General features: G+C 40.7%; 1 protein-coding gene and 1 pseudogene across 5 annotated transcripts in view; both read right to left on the reverse strand.

Annotated features, from left to right (window-relative positions):
• Fam172a (family with sequence similarity 172 member A) overlaps window positions 1-19,778 on the reverse strand; it is a 428,434-nt gene that overhangs the window by 57,913 nt on the left and 350,743 nt on the right. The window lies entirely within an intron of this gene.
• LOC130887581 (histone deacetylase 1-like) lies at window positions 8,175-10,169 on the reverse strand (annotated as a pseudogene).

Here is a 19,778-nt window from a genome sequence, read left to right on the forward strand (position 1 = left end):
CCCCATATGTTTACCTAACTCAGATTCTTCAAACAGGAATTGTAAGTACCAGATAGCACAGCTGTATGTTTTGACATCCATGGTGAAAATGAGCAGAAAATCTAACTGTTCCATATCAAGAAGTATTTTTACTAGTGCTAATGTGCCTTAAATACCTTGTTCCACAGATGAGTGGCCTGGCACCTGCTGCATGAGAAATAGCCAATTACTGTTCAGTGTCTCTAATTTTCTGATTCAATTAGCATGCTTCAGAGCTTTCCAGTTTAATTGCAAACTACTTCACAGTTAGCTCTCTGATTAATCATTGCCCATCTGCAAGCCATCGGAAAACTTAGTGGAACAAATTTGTGTACTTTGGAATGCTGGGAGCTTAGCAAATCAAACTTGTTTTGGTGTATAAAGCTTTAATTTTGTTTGCCCTTTTCAGCTGCACTTGTAAGAAGCACTGTACTGATTAAACAGGAAGTCTGGACAATAATATGCTACATTATGCATATAATTACTGTAAATACAACCGAGATTGTAGAAACATCATTTAAGGTTAGGCACTAACATGAATGGGGGGGGGGGATAAAAAACCCACCACATTTGGAATCAATTTCTTTCCATTATGACCAAATACAAGCACAAGGGGAAAAGGGCTACGTGACATATAGTGACGTCATTATAGCACCTGTTCTCCTGCAGGCATTTAAAATCCCAGCTTTTCATGGATTCATAAAATCTTTCTTGTTATTTAATTAGTAGACTACTAAGTTTAAAAGCTTTGTTTACAAAACATATATTAGGGATTTTAAATCAAACTGGCAACACATTGTTTATGCTTCATTTCCAAGCTTTCTTGTTGGGCCCACTGAATGTATGAACGATAAAAACAAACCTGTTTTCACAGTGCTTTGCCTGGGTTGTAGATAATCCTAACGTATCTGTGGACATGATTTCTTCACTTTTGAACAATGAGCTATAGATTGGATATTCTGCTCACTCTCATGAGCAGTACACCCCAGGAAGGGCCCCCCAGAGCATGAGAAGGAGTTCTGAACAGGTGAAGTCCTTTCCTGACTGTTGTTCACAATTCACATTTTGGGATTAATTTAACAAGGTTTATAAAAACTTCTAAGCAAATTTACTATAGATAAGCATTAATTTTTCAAGGCTAAATGTTTCGCTCTCAGAACAGGTGGTCTAGTGGTTCCCCCTTACTATCTCTGCCTCACAGAACACTCACACATTGTTGTGCACACTGAGTGTATTTGTCGGATTAAAGAGAGAAGGACAGTACAAGTTCCCAGTTTTCCATGTCATATTATAGTGATGATGAACACTATGTTTTTCTTCTGCACTGTCAGAAGGATGCAGTAATTACCACAATCTCATTGATATCTAGCAGGGTTGATGAGAAGTGTGCTTTAGTAATTATAAGGATCTTGAACTATTGGCTATTATATTAATATGAACAATGAAAAACAGTGTTTTCTATCTTTATGAAGATATTATGCAAATTACTAAGAGCTGAAAGTTAAAACCTGATAGCTGAGAAAATAATGTTAAATTTGGAGAATTCATTGATACACAAAAATTCACTTTAAAAATGTCTACAGATAGAAGCATTCAGCATTTAGATTTTTTTGACTCCCTTATCAACAGACATATGTGAGCCCATATATAGCTCCTATCCTGTCTCCTGCTGAGGGCTGACCTCAGGCTTCTCTGAACACTGTAGGAAGCCAGTGCAGGAAATGCTGAGGAGTAATCTGATCAGAGTTACTCAGGGATGGGAGTGGGCACAACGCCACGGTCTGCTGCCGTGAGCAAGGGCACTGTGCTGAAATGCCCCACTAAGACAAAATTCCAGAAACACCAACCTGTGGCCAGGCTGGCTAGAGTGAGGGAATAAGATAAGTCAGACAGGAGCATCATTTCTGTCTATGAAAAATAAAATGATAATTCTGTTCAGCTGTGTTTTTAATTTGGGGAAGGGTAAACAGGTGATCCTCCTCAAGCTCTGGGCCTTATGTTCAGAGATAAGCAATTAAGCCTTACACATCAAGGAAAACAAAGAGCGGTCAAAAATGGAATTTAGCCAAAGAGACCAAACTGGTCCCGGTCCCTGTCCTGGATTTCTGAGCTCCATCTAAGAACAAGGGAGCAGCCGCCGCGAAGAGCGAAAGCCCTGGGAAACCCGCTGGTGATGCGATGCGCAGGACAGAGTAGCCCGTCTGGGGCCGGGAGCTGGTGTCAGAACCACCCGGGGTACAGACTGAACAGCATGCTTTCTGGGAAGCTGGCAAACAGAGGATGGTTGGAATATGGCACCAAACCAGAAAGATGGATCTTCAATGGAAATCGCATTTTAGTTCCCGAGAAATTGTAGTATCAGATACCGAAGATGACAAAACTATAGGATTCAGCCTTCCCGTGTGTGTGTGTGTGTGTGTGTGTGTGTGTGTGTGTGTGTGTGTGTAAAATGAAGGTATAGATTTTGGGAAGATCAGCAGGATAAGAACTACTATTGGGCAATTATTTGTTGGAATCCACAGAAGTCACAGCAGGTGGAAGCATTTCAAAGATAACCATGACAAACAGAAACAACAACAAACCCCAAGCGGCCCTGAGTGCTATGTGGAGAAGGTTTTTTGTGATCAATAGTCCTGAGCAAGCTAACAAACCTACAGAAGCCATTTTGCAAGTATGGCCAAGATGGCCTACAAGAGGCACTTCCAGGTGGTCCAGCCTGAACCAAAGGCCCCTGTGTCAGGTTCCCATTCACTTGGAGATGTTCAGGAACTGTTTTCAGAAATACCATTTTTAGTAATATGCTTCTTAGCACACAAAATTCAAGGTACCGTTCTCACTTTTAAAGGGTGAAATACAAATCAGTATAGAGTTCATAAGAATCTTAAAAAATGAAAATAAAGACATAAAGTAGTTTCTTTCTTTAGACAGGGAATCTTATAAGAGATAAGAAATTCAACATCTACTGTACAAGCCTGTATCTTATTGATAATTTAAAATTATAATTAGTGTTCTTGGGACTGAAAGCTAAATATGCACATATATATGAGATGTGAGATGCTGCTGCAGGAGAGAAATACCCTATTTTTAAAGCAAGCAAAAAGAAAAAAAAAATCCCAGTGAAGTCTATCCTTTCATTTCTATGTCTCATGTAAATCACACACACTTGAAGTCTTCAGCAGACCCAGCGTGGCCAGGTCTGTGGGGCTTCTCCTCTCCTGTCTTCCAGTCTACTTGGTCATGGCAGTCAAAGCTTTCCAGAAATATTTAGAGATTAAACTTATGTACCTTTGAACTGAAACAATAAATGACCGTCAGAAAAATTAGTTTTTATTTGTATAATCTGGTTAAAAAGTATATGATTTTCTACTCTCACGGCATTTTCTTATGCAGTAACACCATAAAAATAGCTAAAGTTTAAAATAGTGGATTTCCCATATGGTTCGTCCACAGCGAGATAAAGTTGTAAATGAGGGACCATGCGAAGAAAACATAAAAAAGCCTTAAGGGCACATGCAAAAAAATGTGCTATTGAATGATTTACATACGTGGTTTTATTCTCCAAAATTCAGAGAGAAACTTAATATGTCATAATTCAAACTATTTCACATCAAGTATTCCTGATTACATATTTAACACATATAACTCAATTTAGAGCATAATGTGGAAAGGCCTTAGTAAGAATCTAACCTTTTGCATTTCTTGACTTTTTTGGGCTTGTGGTAATGTTGTATTCATAGAGATTCTACACTTTCCAATTTAAGCCTTGAAATGTCAGAAAAATCCCAAAGCTGAGATCTCACAGAAGGTGAATTTTAACAGTCCTTAAAAGTAAAGCCTTTATGATCCTCTGAGAACTCGAGCCTCTCATCTTAGAGTCTAAGTGCCAGGCCTAATATTATATAAGCACAGGGCTGCTGGGGGTTGAAATTTCATGATGCTGATCAGCCAGACAGAGGAGGAAACAAGAAAAAGAAGTTAAGTTCAGGAATATTACACAAGTATAAATTAAAGAAATACTTAATTCTTGTATTTAAATGCCCAAGGTCAAAGGCATTATCTTTCGTCAATTTTGATTAAATGTTGTAAAACATGGAGATCCCCCAATGTTTGGAGCTGGAACTAAGATGAAGAAATAGCTTACCAGAGTCTGAAAGTCATGTCGACTCTGTATAGCTGCTTAGATTTGTCAAGGGTTCTGTATTCAAAGTCTTAGCATTTCCACCCCTAAAGTTTCAAACATTCTGCTACACTGTTTCCTTTCAGTGTATCCCGCTTTCTAACACCTTTCTGTGGAACAACAGGCACTGGCTTTGTAGCTTGCTAAGTTTGTCCAATTTAAGAAATATTCTTCCATAATCTAGTATCAGTCAGACGTAGAGATCATAAAGACTCTAAAATGAGTTAACATTATTTTGGGGTACTTATGGTCTAGTAAGGGAGAGAAAACTGGCAACAAGTATAATGTACTACCTAATTTGACTAGAAGCAGTGGAAAATAAAGATAGCATGGTGGCTAGAATAACAGCTCAGTTGTAAAGAACACTGGTTGCTCCTCCTAGAGGACCAGGGTTCGAACTGCAACACCCACTTGGTAATTCACAACAACCTGTCAACTCCAACCCCACAGGATCTGATGCCCTCTTCTGACCTCCAAGAGAATTGCATGCATAGTATGCACAGACATGCATGCAGGCAAAACACCTGCTCCACACACAAAATAAAATTGAAGATGACATTCAGTCTCAGATTACCTAGAAGAAAGGCAAGTCAATTAAGTGACTTCTAAATTTCTTTCTGGCGGGGAAAAGGGGGATTTCAGATGTTCCTTTACTCCTACTACCACTAGGTGACTGATTAGAACAAATTTTGCACTTATATTTGTGGGGCATGCTGACGGTGATTGGCAGGCAGTGAACAGAGACTTTAATATGTAAATAGTCTTGTAAAATTGTGGATTTCTTTGGTATAAGCCTTTAATGTGTTAATGCACATTGTAATTACAAAAGAAAATTTAGTACATAATATTTTATTTTCACTTTTATTAGGAAAAATAGCCTCCAATGAAGAGATTTTGCACTTTTCAAACTTTCTGATTACTATTCCAAATATATTCTTCTGGCAAAAGCTACCAAGACTCTGGTCTCTAGGTACCCATCCTATGCATACAACTTCAGAGAAATCCATGCATATACTGCCTTCATCCTACTTCCCTGCCAAAACTCCTACCTACTCTGTAGCCTGGAAATTAAAATTTTAGCTTACTAGAAACCACTTACAACTTTCTACATTTTTCCCGTCGTAATTTCCTTAAACCAACAGCAGCCAAAGTGACAGAGTTCCCATGTTTTGGATCCCACCACTTTCCTCAACACAAAAGCCCCTCCTTGAGAAACCCACAAGGATGGTGTCCTCCTGAACACACACAGCATGTGACTTCGAAGGGACCCGAAGCACAGTTTGGAGCCAGAGATGCAAAGGAATTCCATTTCAGATACAGTAGGAACAGTGCCCTTTCGGAACATGCAGCATTTTTTTTGAGACATATATTCTTGTCAAAAAGTTAACAGTTCTTGTGATTTCTACTGCTTTTATGCGCAATTCCTGTTTTAATATGTTTAAACTTGCTTTCTTCAAAATATCCCTCATAGAGGCCATGGAAATCAAGAGCCATGAAGCAGACTGTCAATCCCCATCACTGCAGCTCAGGGTGTAGGACTGTGCCTGACACACAGTAGACAGCAAATGCTTATAAAACAGTGAACCACCGCGGCATATGCTCTCCGAGGAAATGAGATCTGTGACAGGGCTCGAGCTGGCAAGCTGGTGTGGGAGTCAGCTGTGCACTGCTTCCATCCTGGCCACATTACTCCTAAGCTGCCACCTCTGACTGTCTCCTCACCTCACCATGGAACAGCAGATCTGCCTTAGACACTTACTAGGAGAAAGTCCACAAAACCTTTCATTTTGGGAGCAGCCACTGTACATATCGATATAAGCATCCTTTTCCATCTTCTTGTTTCAGGTACATCACATACGCTCAATGACAGCATGCTAAGTGATGGGCTGGGCCAGTGGGGAGCAGTTGTCTCTTTCATACACAGTATGTTTGACTACTATTAGTGCATATTTTGGAAGGATTCAGATAAATAATAATTTTTAATAATTTACTTTTTATGTACATTGGTGTTTTGCCTGCATGTATGCCTGGATCCCCTGGTACAGGAATTACAGACAGTTATGAGTTACCATGTGGGTGCTGGGAATTGAACCTGGATCTTCTGAAAGAGCAGCACTGCTTTTAATCACTGAGCCATCTCCCAAGACCCCAAACAATATGTTTTTTTTTTTTTTGAGACAAGGTTTCTCTGTAGCTTTGGTGTCTGTGCCAGAACTAACTCTTGTAGACCAGGAGGCTGGTCTTGAACTCACAGAGATCCACCTGCCTCTGCCTCCCGAGTGCTGGGATTAAAGACATGCGCCACCACCGCTGGGCCCAAACAATAATTTTTTTAAGAGACAAAATTCAGTTATTTTGACTGAGTTGTTTTAACTTCAATTGATTTTAGGGATTCAGCCATGTAGTTCTAGAGGGTAGTTTTTTTGTTGTTGTTTTTGGTTTTTTTTTTTTTAATTTGCTTGTTGATTTTGGTAGTGCCTTAGCAGAGAGTTTTGCTTCATTTATACTAAAAAAACATCATATAAAACAAAATTAAAACCAAACCAACACATAATTTTTAAAATGGGCAAATAATAAAATCTTCATATTATTTAGCGACTTTGAGAGTCAATTTGTGACATTTACGTTTCTTGCAGTGTTGTTACAGATTAAATTCTAACATGTAAGGGTGATTCTGTCTTCCAACTCAACACCGTGGTCAAATGGCTTGAGTAGCAACAACAGAGTTATACTTCTCTTAACTGCCTCATTGTGAAGAGAAAAGCAAAGCCTAGGTATGGAGCTTTGAAATACCAATGCTGGGGAAGTGAGTGCCAAGAAAGGCTGATCCCTGCAAGGTTCAATGAGAGACCCTGCCTTAAGGACAAGGTAAAGGGATAATAGAAGACACCCAATGTGAACCTCTGGCCTCCACATACGTGCATACGTGTACAATATGCATGCGCACACACACATACACAAAAGTTGAAAAGGAATATCAATCAACAATTAAAAACTCATAAAGGTCATCTAAAGATATAATAGTAATAATTATAACCAATTGGGGATATTAACATGTCAGACGTGGACTAATGCTTTGTACACAACATTAACTGCTATTTCCATACAAAAACTGCAAACATGAGTATTTTGCCAGCAGCAGTTTTAGGATAATGGTCTGATTTTATGAGCTCTAACAAACTTTTTATATTCTTTAGTAACCACGGATAAGTCTCTTAGGGAGGAATGAGAGTGGCCAAAGTGTAGGTGAAAGACCACAGATGTTTCGGCTGAATCGCAGCACAGTCCAGGCTGAGGGTCTTGTCAGCCAAATGGAGAATCGTGGCTATTGTTCAGACCTTTGCAGTCTTTAATTTCCAGTTCTCTTTTTCTTCCATTCTACTTCAACCATCCAGACTTGAAGTTTTGTTCTGTATACTGGAGTACTCTCCTGAATATATAAATCCAGACTTCAAGTTTGACAACCCCTATACCTTTAAGCATCTAACATACATATTTCCCTTTTCTTACCTTTAAAGAAAGTCTTATAGGGTTTTTAGGGCACTTAACACCTTCCCCCCTCCATTTTCCTCTTATGTTTTCACTTCTCACTGGAGAAGTCTGGAGTCCCTGGTCTGAAATTACATTGTGCTTTCTAGCTGGCCACGCCATACAGTCTACTTAGGATCTTGTTCTCTATGGATAAACAGACGGTGACCACCACAAGAAGTTCATCATTAACTCTACCTGCAATGCATCTTATCCATGGTCCATGGAATACTAAGTAACTCTTTTGGAATTATGATACTTATGTATAACCATAAAAGCAATGTTGTGAATAGGAGTGGCGGGCTGCGTCCCGCCACCCGGCTAGCTTTACACCCGAAATAATTATACGGAAACTGTATTTTTTTAAACACTGCCTGGCCCATTAGTTTTAGCCTCTTATTGGCTAGCTCTTACATATTGATCTAACCCTTTTTTTTTTTTTTGGTATAGAAATGTGCTGTTTTATTACAAAGAGTCTCACAAAATGAAAATATCTCAAAAAGGAAGCTAGCCTAACACCTCCACCTGCAGAGTTGGGGCAGACAGGGCAGTGGGCGTTTTTCTGCTTGCCTGAGTCGAGTGGGAAGGGTATAAACAGAACAGATCTAAAAGTGGCTGGTTTTACCTAAGCCTGAAAATGAGGGGTCCCAGAAGACCCAGTCACCCCTTCTAGAAAGCTTAATAAGGGCATCTTAACAGAGCTCCTAAAGCAGGCACTTGGCAGTTCAGGATCTTTTCTTCTGGTTGTTTTCTTTCCACTCAGACCCTATGTGGTTGAAAGCTAAGACCTGAGCAGGATGGACAAGGTGTCTTTGGGAAAGAGTTCCCCCAGCACCAATGCCCTGGGCTCTGGTCCCTGGTTCCTATCTAGTCCTTGGAGACATTATATTTAATATATTTTATATAAATACACAGAGGAATAGAAAATATAAAATCTGAGAAATTGGGAAGAAGCCAGAGTTGCAAATCTTGCTCAGGCTAACTTGACCTCTTCTTTGACCCCTTTGGCTTCTGGCTTCTCTTCCTTGGTTTTTTCCTCTTCTGTGACTTCCTTTTTCTCTTCTGGATCTTTTTCTTTTTCATCCTCTGTTTTGACTCTTTTGGCTTTTTTGAAATTAGAAGAGTTCTTGCGACCACCTTCTCCCTCCTCATCTGAATCGGAAAATTCTTCCTCACAGGCAATCCGTTTGTCAGAGGAGCAGATGGAGATGCGTTTGTCAGGGTCTTCTTCATCCTCGTCACCACTCTCCTCTGGGATGGCATCCTCAGGGATTGCCTGCATTTGGACGCCAGGCGCATGGGGCAGCATTCTCAAGTTCTCAAAGAGCCGCGCTTGATCTTCTCCAGGTATTCATTAGTGTTCTGGTTAGTCATATTGGAAGGGCTGATGTGAAGTTTGAAGTCCGGTCCAAAGTATTCAAAGTAGTCATTGTATGGTAGTTCATTAGGGATTTCTGTGTCCAGGGCCACAGCTGTTTCATAAGTCCAGCACCGAGCAACATTCCGGATGGTATATCCACCTCCTCCCAGCATCAGCATAGGCAAGTTGAAACTCTTGACAAACTCTACACACTTGGCATGCCCTTTGATGGTCAGATTGAAGCAACCTAACCGATCCCCAGATAGGGAATCTGAGCCACACTGTAAGACCACTGCACTAGGCTGGAACATCTCCATTACTTTGGACATGACTGGCTTGAAAATGGCTTCATAGGACTCGTCATCGATCCCATCTCGGAGGGGGTAGTTAACAGCGTAGTACTTGCCTTTGCCAGCCCCAATATCCCGTAGGTCCCCAGTTCCTGGGAAGTATTCTCCATATTTATGAAAGGACACGATCATGACCCGATCTGTGGTATAGAAGGCCTCTTCCACACCATCGCCATGGTGAATATCAATGTCAATATACAGCACCCTCTGGTGATACTTTAGCAGTTCCAGGATGGCCAAGACGATATCATTGACGTAACAGAAACCAGATGCTTCAGACTTCTTTGCATGATGCAGACCCCCAGCCCAGTTCACAGCGATGTCCGTCTGCTGCTTATTAAGTTTCACAGCACTTGCCACAGAGCCACCAGTAGACAGCTGACAGAACTCAAACAAGCCATCAAATACAGGACAGTCCTCACCAACGTTGAATCTCTGCATCTGCTTGCTGTACTCAGACATGTTATCTGGGCGAATGGAACGTAAAAATTTAATGTAGTCATCACTGTGGAACTTGGTCATCTCCTCAGCATTGGCTTTGTGAGGACGATAGATTTCCATTTTTTGGTAGAGACCATAGTTGAGCAGTAAATTGTGAGTCATGCGGATTCGGTGAGGCTTCATCGGGTGGCCTTGTCCATAATAGTAGTTTCCAACATCACCGTCGTAGTAATAACAGACTTTTCTCTTGGTGCCCTGAGTCTGCGCCATCTTGACTGCCGTCCGGCCCTCCCGTCAGTCGGTACGCCTCGATCTAACCCATTTTTAATATTTTGTGTAGCACCATGAGCTGGCTTACCAGGAAAGATCTTAACCTGCATCTGTCTGGAGTGAGAGAATCATGGCGACTCACTGACTCGGCTTCTTTTTTTCAGCATTCTGTTCTGTTTACTCCGCCTATCTAAATTCTACCCTATCAGAGGGCCAAGCAGTTTCTTTATTAATTAACCAATGACCTTCCTCCATCAAAGCAAGTGGCAAATGCTCATCATCTATCATACAGGTCATCAGTCATTGTTCATAACGAACTCTTATGACTCCAAAAGGAAATGTCAGATATAACAGAAAGTCAAAGATTTGGCAATTTAGAAAATGAATATAATAGCCAAGACACTTGCAAAGGACCCAGGTTCAATTCCCAGCACCCACATGGCAGCTCACGGCTGTCTAATTCACGCATGTGGTGCACAGACACATGCAGGCAAAACGTATAAAATAAATAAAATTAAAAAATGTAACAGGCCAATAATTACATAAAATATACTTAACCTCTTTTCTTGTCCAGTAATATGGATTTAATTGAGGGTTTCTCTGCAGGCCAGTAAAGACCGAAACAGCAGCATCTGCTGTATGAGCACACATACACGCAAAGCAATATGGCCACATACTTTAGCACTAGGTATGTGCCAACACTGCACACTTTTTGAAGTTTATTTTATAGACAGTATAACAAAACATTTATGAGAGTTACTTCATTACCTTTATAGTTAGTCATTCTTTAATCCAGTCCCTTATCAAATCTAGCCAATGCCCACTAAAAATGTAAATCAAGTCATACTTCACCTGCTCCCCCATTGTTGTTTGTAACACCAGGGATGAAACATAAGTCCTCAAAGATGTCATGAATAAATATATCTAAACTTCAGTTTGGAGTCATGCCAATTTAGCTAAACCAGAGCAGTGAGATTCCCTTTGGTCCATGACCGCCTCAGCCATGGGTTTTTGACTGGGTTTACAGGCTAAGACATGTATTCCCTGCAGTGGAAAAGGTCTCAAGTAGGAGTGCACATGTGCATGTGGAGGCCAAAGGGTGAGAGTAGGCATCTTGCCCAGTTCCTCTCCATTTTACTTCCTGGGGCAGGGCTTCTCACTGAACCTGTAGCTGGTGGGTTTGGCTAATTGTCTTAGTGGCTTTTCTATTGCTGAAGCAAACACCATGACCAAGATGACTCATGAAAGAAAACATTTAATTTGGGCTTATTCTTTTAGAGTTTATGATGGCAAAGCGAAGGCATGGTGGCAGGAGAGCCACATCTTCATCAGCAGGTAGAAAGCAGGGGGGAGTGGGGAGATGGTGCTAGTCTTTTGAAACCTCAAAGTCTACCTTCAGTGACATGCCTTCGACAAGGTCACACTTCCTAACCCTGTCCAGACAGATCCAACTACTGGGAGCCATATTCACATATATGAGCCTGGGGGACCCATTCTCATTTGAACTGTCATGTTCCACTCCCTACACCCTATAGATTTGTGGCCATATCATAATGCAAAATGTATTTAGTCCAATTTCAGAAGTCTCCATATTGTTTACAGACTCAATACTACTTAAAAGAGCAAAATCCAAAGTCTTTGTGAGATTCTGACAATTTCTTAATTGCAACCCCAGATGAAATGAAAAAAAGCAAGTTACATACTTCCAGCACACAATGCCATCATCAAAAGAGAGGAATGGACAGAGTGAGGAAGACTGCATGCAAACCCAGTGAGAGAACTTCTCGGCCTGTACTTCATGCCTGATTTCGGAGGGTTAGGAGCACTTTCCTCTTTGCTCTCTGCCTGCAGCACACTTCTCTCAGCTGCCTAGCTACAGCTCTCTCTGGCAGACTTCTCATGGTCCTGGCATCTCCTGCCCCATGCAGGCTTCACTTCCGTAGCTTCACTCAATGGCCTCTCAGAGCCTCAATGGAGGGATTCCCTTGCCACACACCTGGCTGTTGTAGAATATCATTCTAAGATGTGTTGCATTCTTTTATGTTGCATTTGTTGAACTCTGTGAAGCTGTGATTCTATGCCTGTTGAAAACACCCGATGGTCTCATAAAGAGCTGAACGGCCAATAGCTAGGCAGGAGAAAGGATAGGTGGGGCTGGTAGGCAGAGAGAACAAGGAGAGGAGGACATTAGGGATTAGCCACTAGCTACACAGCCAGCCACAAGGTAGCAGTGAAAGTAAGATTACAGAAGTAAGAAAAAGATCAACATCCAGAGGCAAGAGATATGGGATAATTTAAGATAAGAAAAACTGGTTAGAAACAAGTCAAGCTAAGGTTGGGCATTTATAAGTAATAAGCCTTTCTGTGTGTGATTTATATGGGAGCTGGGTGGCAAGCCCCCCAAAAGCCTAAAAAGTAAAGAATAATAAGAGCACAAGTTAACCAGCAACAACGGCCTCAGCAGCTCTCCTTACTGTGGAGGAAGATTCCACACCTCCTTTACTGTTGTTTTCAATGCTGGCATTGTATCTGTGCCTTAGTCTACTGCTGTGTCAGTCAGCACCTGTGACTCTGCAGTCACCGGCCTGCTTCTCTAGCAGTGGCTTGGTTGCCCAGGCTGCAGCATGGCGAGATTCTGTCGTTGCAGCTAAAGGTAGCTCTAAGTAAATTGCTATCATTCTAATTACAAGAGTCGAGATTCCAAGGCTCAGATGAAAATCTGTAAGCCTGGAGAGGCTGAGTAGCAACAAATAACCCTCTCTCCTTGCTGGCGTTCACAGAAAAACCTGCACCACTCCAAACACCACCTTACTGCTTTCTGTATCTCTCTTTCAGATGCTGAAGCTCTATGACTAACTTTCTCTCAACTAGTTGTTAACACAACCTCCTGACTCAAGGTTAATTTTATTTAATTAGTGCAAAAGCAAACTCAGGGTTCACGGTGTGATCGAATATCCCCCAACAATACACACATAGTTTAAATTAAAAGTTGAAAAGTGATGAACTAATTTTCTTAGTGGAGATTTTATGACAGTCTGATATTGACTTTCCTGCAGTTATTTGTAATTATACATTTGCAGAGAAATCCAAAATGCATACTTTGAAGCAAAAAAGAACACCAGAAAATTAAATGTTGGAGGCAAAGCTTGTGCTAAAAGAAAAAAAAAAAAAAAAGAAGAAGAAGGGCAAGTCCCCACTTAGCCCAGCCTCCAACTTGTGGAAAGGAAAGGCCTGAGAAGCAACAACGAAAGCTTCTGCCGGCTGATTCAAGGAACCAGGGTGCATCCTAAGGAGGCAACCGAACTTGACAGTGTCAACAATGTGGTTCCAGCAGTAGTTGTTTAATTATGTAAAGATGTGTTGCTGTTTTACCTTGCCTACCTAAGACTCCTGATTGGTCTAATAAAAAACTGAATGGTCAGTAGCAAGGCAGAGGATGGATAGGCAAGACTTCTGGGCAGAGAGAAAAGGGGCCAGCAAGCTGTTGGCCAGTCAGCCAGCCGAGGGTCAGCCAGTCAGACATGGAGGAAGCAGGAAGCAGGATGGACAGTGTGTAGATGAGGTAAAGGAGCCTCAGGGCAGCACATAGACTAATAGAAATAGGTTAATTTAGGTTAAAAAAATAACTAGCTCGAAACAATTCTAAGCTATGACTGAGGACTTAAAATTAATAATAAGTCTCTGTGTCTTTATTTGGAAGATGGTTGGTGGCCCAAAGAAAATGCCAACTACTGTGTGTGTGTGTGTGTAAGTACACATGTGCATGTGTGTATGTGTATATGTACATGTTGTATAGGTGTCTATGGAGGCAGAAAAGGGCATCAGATTCTCTGGAGCTGGAGTTACAAGAGGCCGCGACCCACCTCATGTGGCCACTGGTACAACCAGTCTGGGTGTCTGGGAGAACAGCAAGCACCTTTACCAACTGAGCCACTGCTCCAGTCTCCTTACTACTTAAACATATTTTTGTTAGTTTTAAGATTTGAAATGAGTATTTTGTACACAGTCTAGTCTTATCTCCCTTCTCCTTACCACCAGGGTCCACCTTACTGCTAAATTTCTCTTGCCTGGTTCACGTCTCTTCATTCTTTTGTGACCATCAAGATTAGCTAGGATCATTTATTTGCTTGGAGCTTTTATATGGAGCCTGTTGATGTGATCAATAGCAGATACATAACTAAAGCCAGTGATTCTCCTTTCAGATCTATCTATAGCCAATAGTTCAGAAGAAAAGGGTAGGGCCCAAGAACCCTTGGTTTGACTGACTGTTGATGGGGCTGGCCTTACGTGGGTCCAGTGTCATCACTAACTATAGTTGGTGTGAGCTAATCATTACAGCAATTATTTAGGAGTCTAGGAGTCTAGGAAATGGCCTTTCACAATCCTTCACTCTCTGTTTTTACTTACTTCCTGTTCCCTCATTGGCAACGTTTCTTGGTTTTTAGTGACTTGTTTAGGGCTGGAGCAATATCTATTGCTTATTTTCTTATCTTGAGTAGCTATTTCATAACTTCTTAAACACAGGATAAGGTAGAAATGCTGTTGATGGCTTTGGATTCTGTCATGAGTTATGTAGCTTCTCTCTGACATTCACATCTTCCTAGGCCCCTTCTTTAAATCCAGAACACACTAAGGGAAACCCAATATAGAGAGCTCATGTAGAGCACTAGGGCAGAATGCCTCAGGTGAAGGTCAAGTTGAGAGTGAGAGCAACTGCCAGCCACATACATGCGCTATTATGGATGTCCCGGGCAGTACACTTTGAGATGACTAGGCACCCTAGGCAAGAACCTACTAGCTGAGCTCAGACAACTCAGCAACACACAAAAGGTGAGAACAAATTGCTGTTTGGGAGTCATTAAGGTCACCCTTGGTTTCATATCAGCACTAGATAACTGTAACATTGCAGAAGAATATAAACCTGAGTCTTGGCATGGTACAAAGATGTTATGAACACTGCTTACAAGTAGCTTGGACCACTAAAATTTCTCTTTGAAGTCTAACAGCCTTAGCTCTCTCCAGCTATAACCCACTTCTTCACTTTCAAAATCATCACAAAATAATTGTGTGTGTGTGTGTGTGTGTGTGTGTGTGAGAGAGAGAGAGAGAGAGAGAGAGAGAGAGAGAGAGATTTTCAAGAGCTTAGCCTTCTTTCCATTTTCTGGTTTTCTGCAGGAGATAAGACAACAAAACTCTGAGTTCTGTCTAAGTAAGAAAGAGACCTGGTCATTCTTGGTCTCCAAAACAGGGATGAGTGGTGTTGGATATGAACTCCGAGAGTAGGCACAAACAACCAGACTGGTATTTGGATGTAACACCCAGAATGTAACCATCAGCACTAGATATAGATGGAAATACTCACTCTGGTATGGAACAAGGAAGAAGTGTGGAGACATATGATTATCACTCTATCTGGTTCCTATCAAATTCATCTCATATCACTTTCTTTCTGTCTCTGTAACTTCTTTCCTATAGTGGCTCCTGAATGACTTGGCTCTGCAAATCCAGTCATTTACTTTGGGAGGAAAAATCATAACAGTTTAATGATCTTAAATGATGACAAGATTAACTGAGATTTCAGAGATTTTAAATAACACAAAGTTTGAATGCAGAGTTTAATATGGTTTCTATGTGTGTGCCCCCTTCTCTCCATATATGTGTGATTCCCCTATGTAAGCATATGAATATGCTTTATGAATATTCATATGAGTATGTTTTATTACCATTGGTTAATAAAGAAACTGCTTTGGCCTTTGGCAGAGTAGAATAGAACTAGGCAGGAAAACTAAACTGAATGCAGGGAGAAAGGAGGAGTCAGGCAGCCCAAGAAGCAAGATGTGAGGGAACAAACCACGAGACTCGTGGTAAAATATAAAATAATAGAAATGGGTTAATTTAAGATGTAAGAGCTAGGTAGGAATACACCTGAGCCATTGGCCAGTGTTGTAATTAATACAGTTTCTGTGTAATTAATCAGGTCTGGGTGGCTGGGAAACAAAAGCACAGTCTCCTTTTACATATGTGTATCTCTTTGTGTGTTTGTGTGTTCTGTGTGTATGTGTGTCTCTGGTGTTTGTGTATCTCTTGGTGTATTTATGTGTCTCTTTGAGTGTGACTGTATATATGTGTCTTTCTGCATGTATGTGTGTCTCCATGTGTTTGTGTATATCTCTGTGTGTTTGTGCTACTTATGCTTTTTATTTCTTTTTTAATTTGAATGTGTGTGTGTGTGAGAGACAGAGAGAAGAGAGAGAGAGAGAGAGAGAGAGAGAGAGAGAGAGAGAGAGAGAGAAGAGGAATTTGATTGGAGTGGGTGGGGAGTATCTGGGAGGAGATGAGGAAAGGAAAACTGTGATTATTATATATTATATAAAATTATTTTCAATAATAAAAAAGAGAAAAGGAAGTCTGGATAGGAAAACTGAAAAGGTGGCATTTGAATAAAGATGTGAAGGACCCAAAAGGCAAGATATTCTAGATGAATATCAGGGAAAGGAAGCTAAAATTAACCATCCATTGAAGGTAGCATCTGCTTATATCAGGAAAGTCATATAATAAAATAAAATTTATACAAGTAACACTTGTGGCTTTTTATTATGGCCTATCTAACATTCACTCAATTTCTTCTGTGATTTTGTTTCTGGTGGCCCAAGGTGGCTTTGAACTGAAATTCTTCTTCCCCAGTCTCCTGAGTAGCACATCTGGTTATCCAATAAATTTTATCGAACACAAAGTGAGCCAGCTATGGAAGCAGTTATGACAATAAATAAAGTTTTAACCTCATGGAACTTACAGTTAATGGACCAGAAGAAACAACATTGTATAGTATACTATGGTGGGAGTGGTACAGGGGAACACAGAGCGGAGATCACAGAAGACAGAACTATAAAAGAAACATGACTAGAAGTTAATCTTTCATTTCCATGACTAGATACAAACTGCATGGAGAACAAAATAATATATGCTATACATGTATTTAATCCTCATAACATCTTGGAGAAGGAAAGTGAGGTTAGCAAGCTATCCACAGGGCAGGGGAGTACACTAGCTCAGTCGATATGGCTCCAGAGCATTCCTGGCATCTGGAATAACTCCAAAGTTGCATAGACCAGCGCAGCAGATCAATTCTAGGAGCATTTATCAACATGACATTGAATGTTGAAAGTCTTTTTGACTAACAATTAAATCCAGCCACCTGTATGAGTTTTTGAGGTCGTACTCACACCAACCGTTAATATATAAAGACTGGAAGAAGAGCAACTCTTTGGAGTTCTTTCTTTCCCCATCTCCCGACAGTCTTCAGAAATAAAGAATTACTTTCTTGACAATTCAGTATTGTCTAGTGGATGACACAGACTTCCGCTAATGCTCAGTTTCTACAAAGGAGGTTTTAAAATCTATATTTTCTGGAGTTTCCACTCTGTCTCCAGAGCTGTCTTCACACATGGATGGCAGCTTAGTTTGTGTTGCATCAGACAACAGGGATATTCTACAGAATGCAACAAGTTTCACGACTTATTTTAATGTACCAATGAGTTTACAGGTGGTGGATATTCCAAATAGAAATGGCATCGATGACCTTGATAAAATGAGTAGAAGAAGTGAAGGCAGAAGGATCTGTGTGTGTGAGTGTAAGAGTAGGTTACGGAAGCTCACAGAGCTTTGTTTAAAAGACATCCAGGAACTGATGACTACCATGTTACTATGTCCAATTCCTTGACTAAATAACTAGAATTCTATCTGAATATCCCACCAGTTCTTATCTGTTGAGGGAATAGTAATTTCTGGCAATGGTAAGCAACACAATTTCAATTGGAATACTTGTAAAGACATAAACATAAGAAGAGCAAGTATACAAGAAAATGTAGAATAGCTGGCGAGGGGATTAGAATCCTGTCATTTTAAAGATTATGGCTGCTTTCCCAATAATATCCACAGCTCTAAGTCACTGAATGATCTAGCAAAAACTGTGTATAAAATTTTATATAAATTACATGTATTTATCTACTACATACTTGATCATTTTCAGGTGTGATGTACCCAACATTAGGTAACAGTGAAGATTTCTGAGTAAGTCTGAAGGCTAGATCCATCAAGACAGAATGCTCTCACAGTTTAACTGATGGGTTAGACAAAGACTGTTGGAGTAAAGTCAGATGCAGGTGTAAATACCCAGTACAAAAGGCAAAGTGATTTTACCAACTGCATTTAGGGTAATGCTAGCTACAATGATTAAAAATAAGGCTGGTCAGAATGAATATGGTGAATGTAGCACGCTTTCTAATTGGTCCTAATAAAATAAAAACCCAGAGTCAGATATTAAAGGGTGAAAGCTGAAAGATCAGAGAAGCAGAGCAGGCAGCTGCTAGTTCTTACTTCCACCAAATTCTCAGACTGAATGAGTGATCCTGTCTCAAGGAATTCTCAAACTGAATGCTGTCTCTATGAAACCTAAGACTGAATCCTGAGCTCCTGTCTCCTCCCAACTTACATTCTTCTCTCCACCCAGCCATATCACTTCCTGTCTCCACTTTCCTAGTGCTGGGATTAAAGATGTGAGCCACCACCACTGGCTCTGTTTCTCTTTTAGACTGATTCAATCTCCTGTAGCTCATGGTGGCCTTGAATTTACAGAGGTCAGTTTACCTCTGTCTCCAGAGTCAGAGCATTGGGAATGAAGGTGTGCACCACCCTTGCCTGGCCTCTATGTCAGAGCACTGGGATTGAGGGTGTGCACCACCACTGCCTGGCCTCTGTGTCAGAGACTGGGATTGAAGGTGTGCACCACCCTTGCCTGGCCTCTATGTCAGAGCATTGGGAATGAAGGTGTGCACCACCACTGCCTGGTCTCTGTGTCAGAGCACTGGGAATGAAGGTGTCAGAGACTGGGATTGAAGGTGTGCACCACCACTGCCTGGTCTCTATGTCAGAGTACTGGGATTGAGGGTGTCAGAGACTGGGATTGAAGGTGTGCACCACCACTGCCTGGCCTCTGTGGTGAACAAGCTTAGCTAGCTCTGCACTCTGAGCTTCAGGCAAGATTTATTTGTTAAGGCGCAAACAAAACATCAACACAAAATTTGACAAAAATGGTGATTAAAGATTAATACTAAGCTGCAATAGACTTCTAATGTTATTATCTAAGTATCAGCATCTCATGTAGCTAAAAGAATCATGATCAATTTTTTTCTTAATAAAGACAGCTAGCTTATGAAAGGAAAGTATTGACCCAGATTGTAGAGATGACAATAAAACACACGAGTAGTGGCTACTAATTCTCAGGTTTATCTTATAACTTAAATCTCCTGGTCCCCTTAAAGCAAAAAGACATTTCCATATTATGTAAATAATGTAAAAAATTTTAAAATCCAGTGAGTAAAAATGTGTCAGAGAATATGTAACTCCAATGTCTAAGTACTATTATCCTAGGCAAAAGCTATATGGAGGCCTTTACAAAACCCAAATATACTAGATTGCCTCTGAGAGATAAAGAATTCATAAATTTATAATAGCAACCAAATGAAACTACAGACTAAATTTCCTAGATGACAACATGGTTCTCCCAATAACCGAAGGCTGAAAGACGAGAACAATGTGATGTGCACTAGATTCATATTGTGGGGAACGCATCAGT

This window comes from Chionomys nivalis, chromosome 15, assembly GCF_950005125.1.
Source record: "Chionomys nivalis chromosome 15, mChiNiv1.1, whole genome shotgun sequence".
Lineage (NCBI taxonomy): Eukaryota > Metazoa > Chordata > Mammalia > Rodentia > Cricetidae > Chionomys > Chionomys nivalis.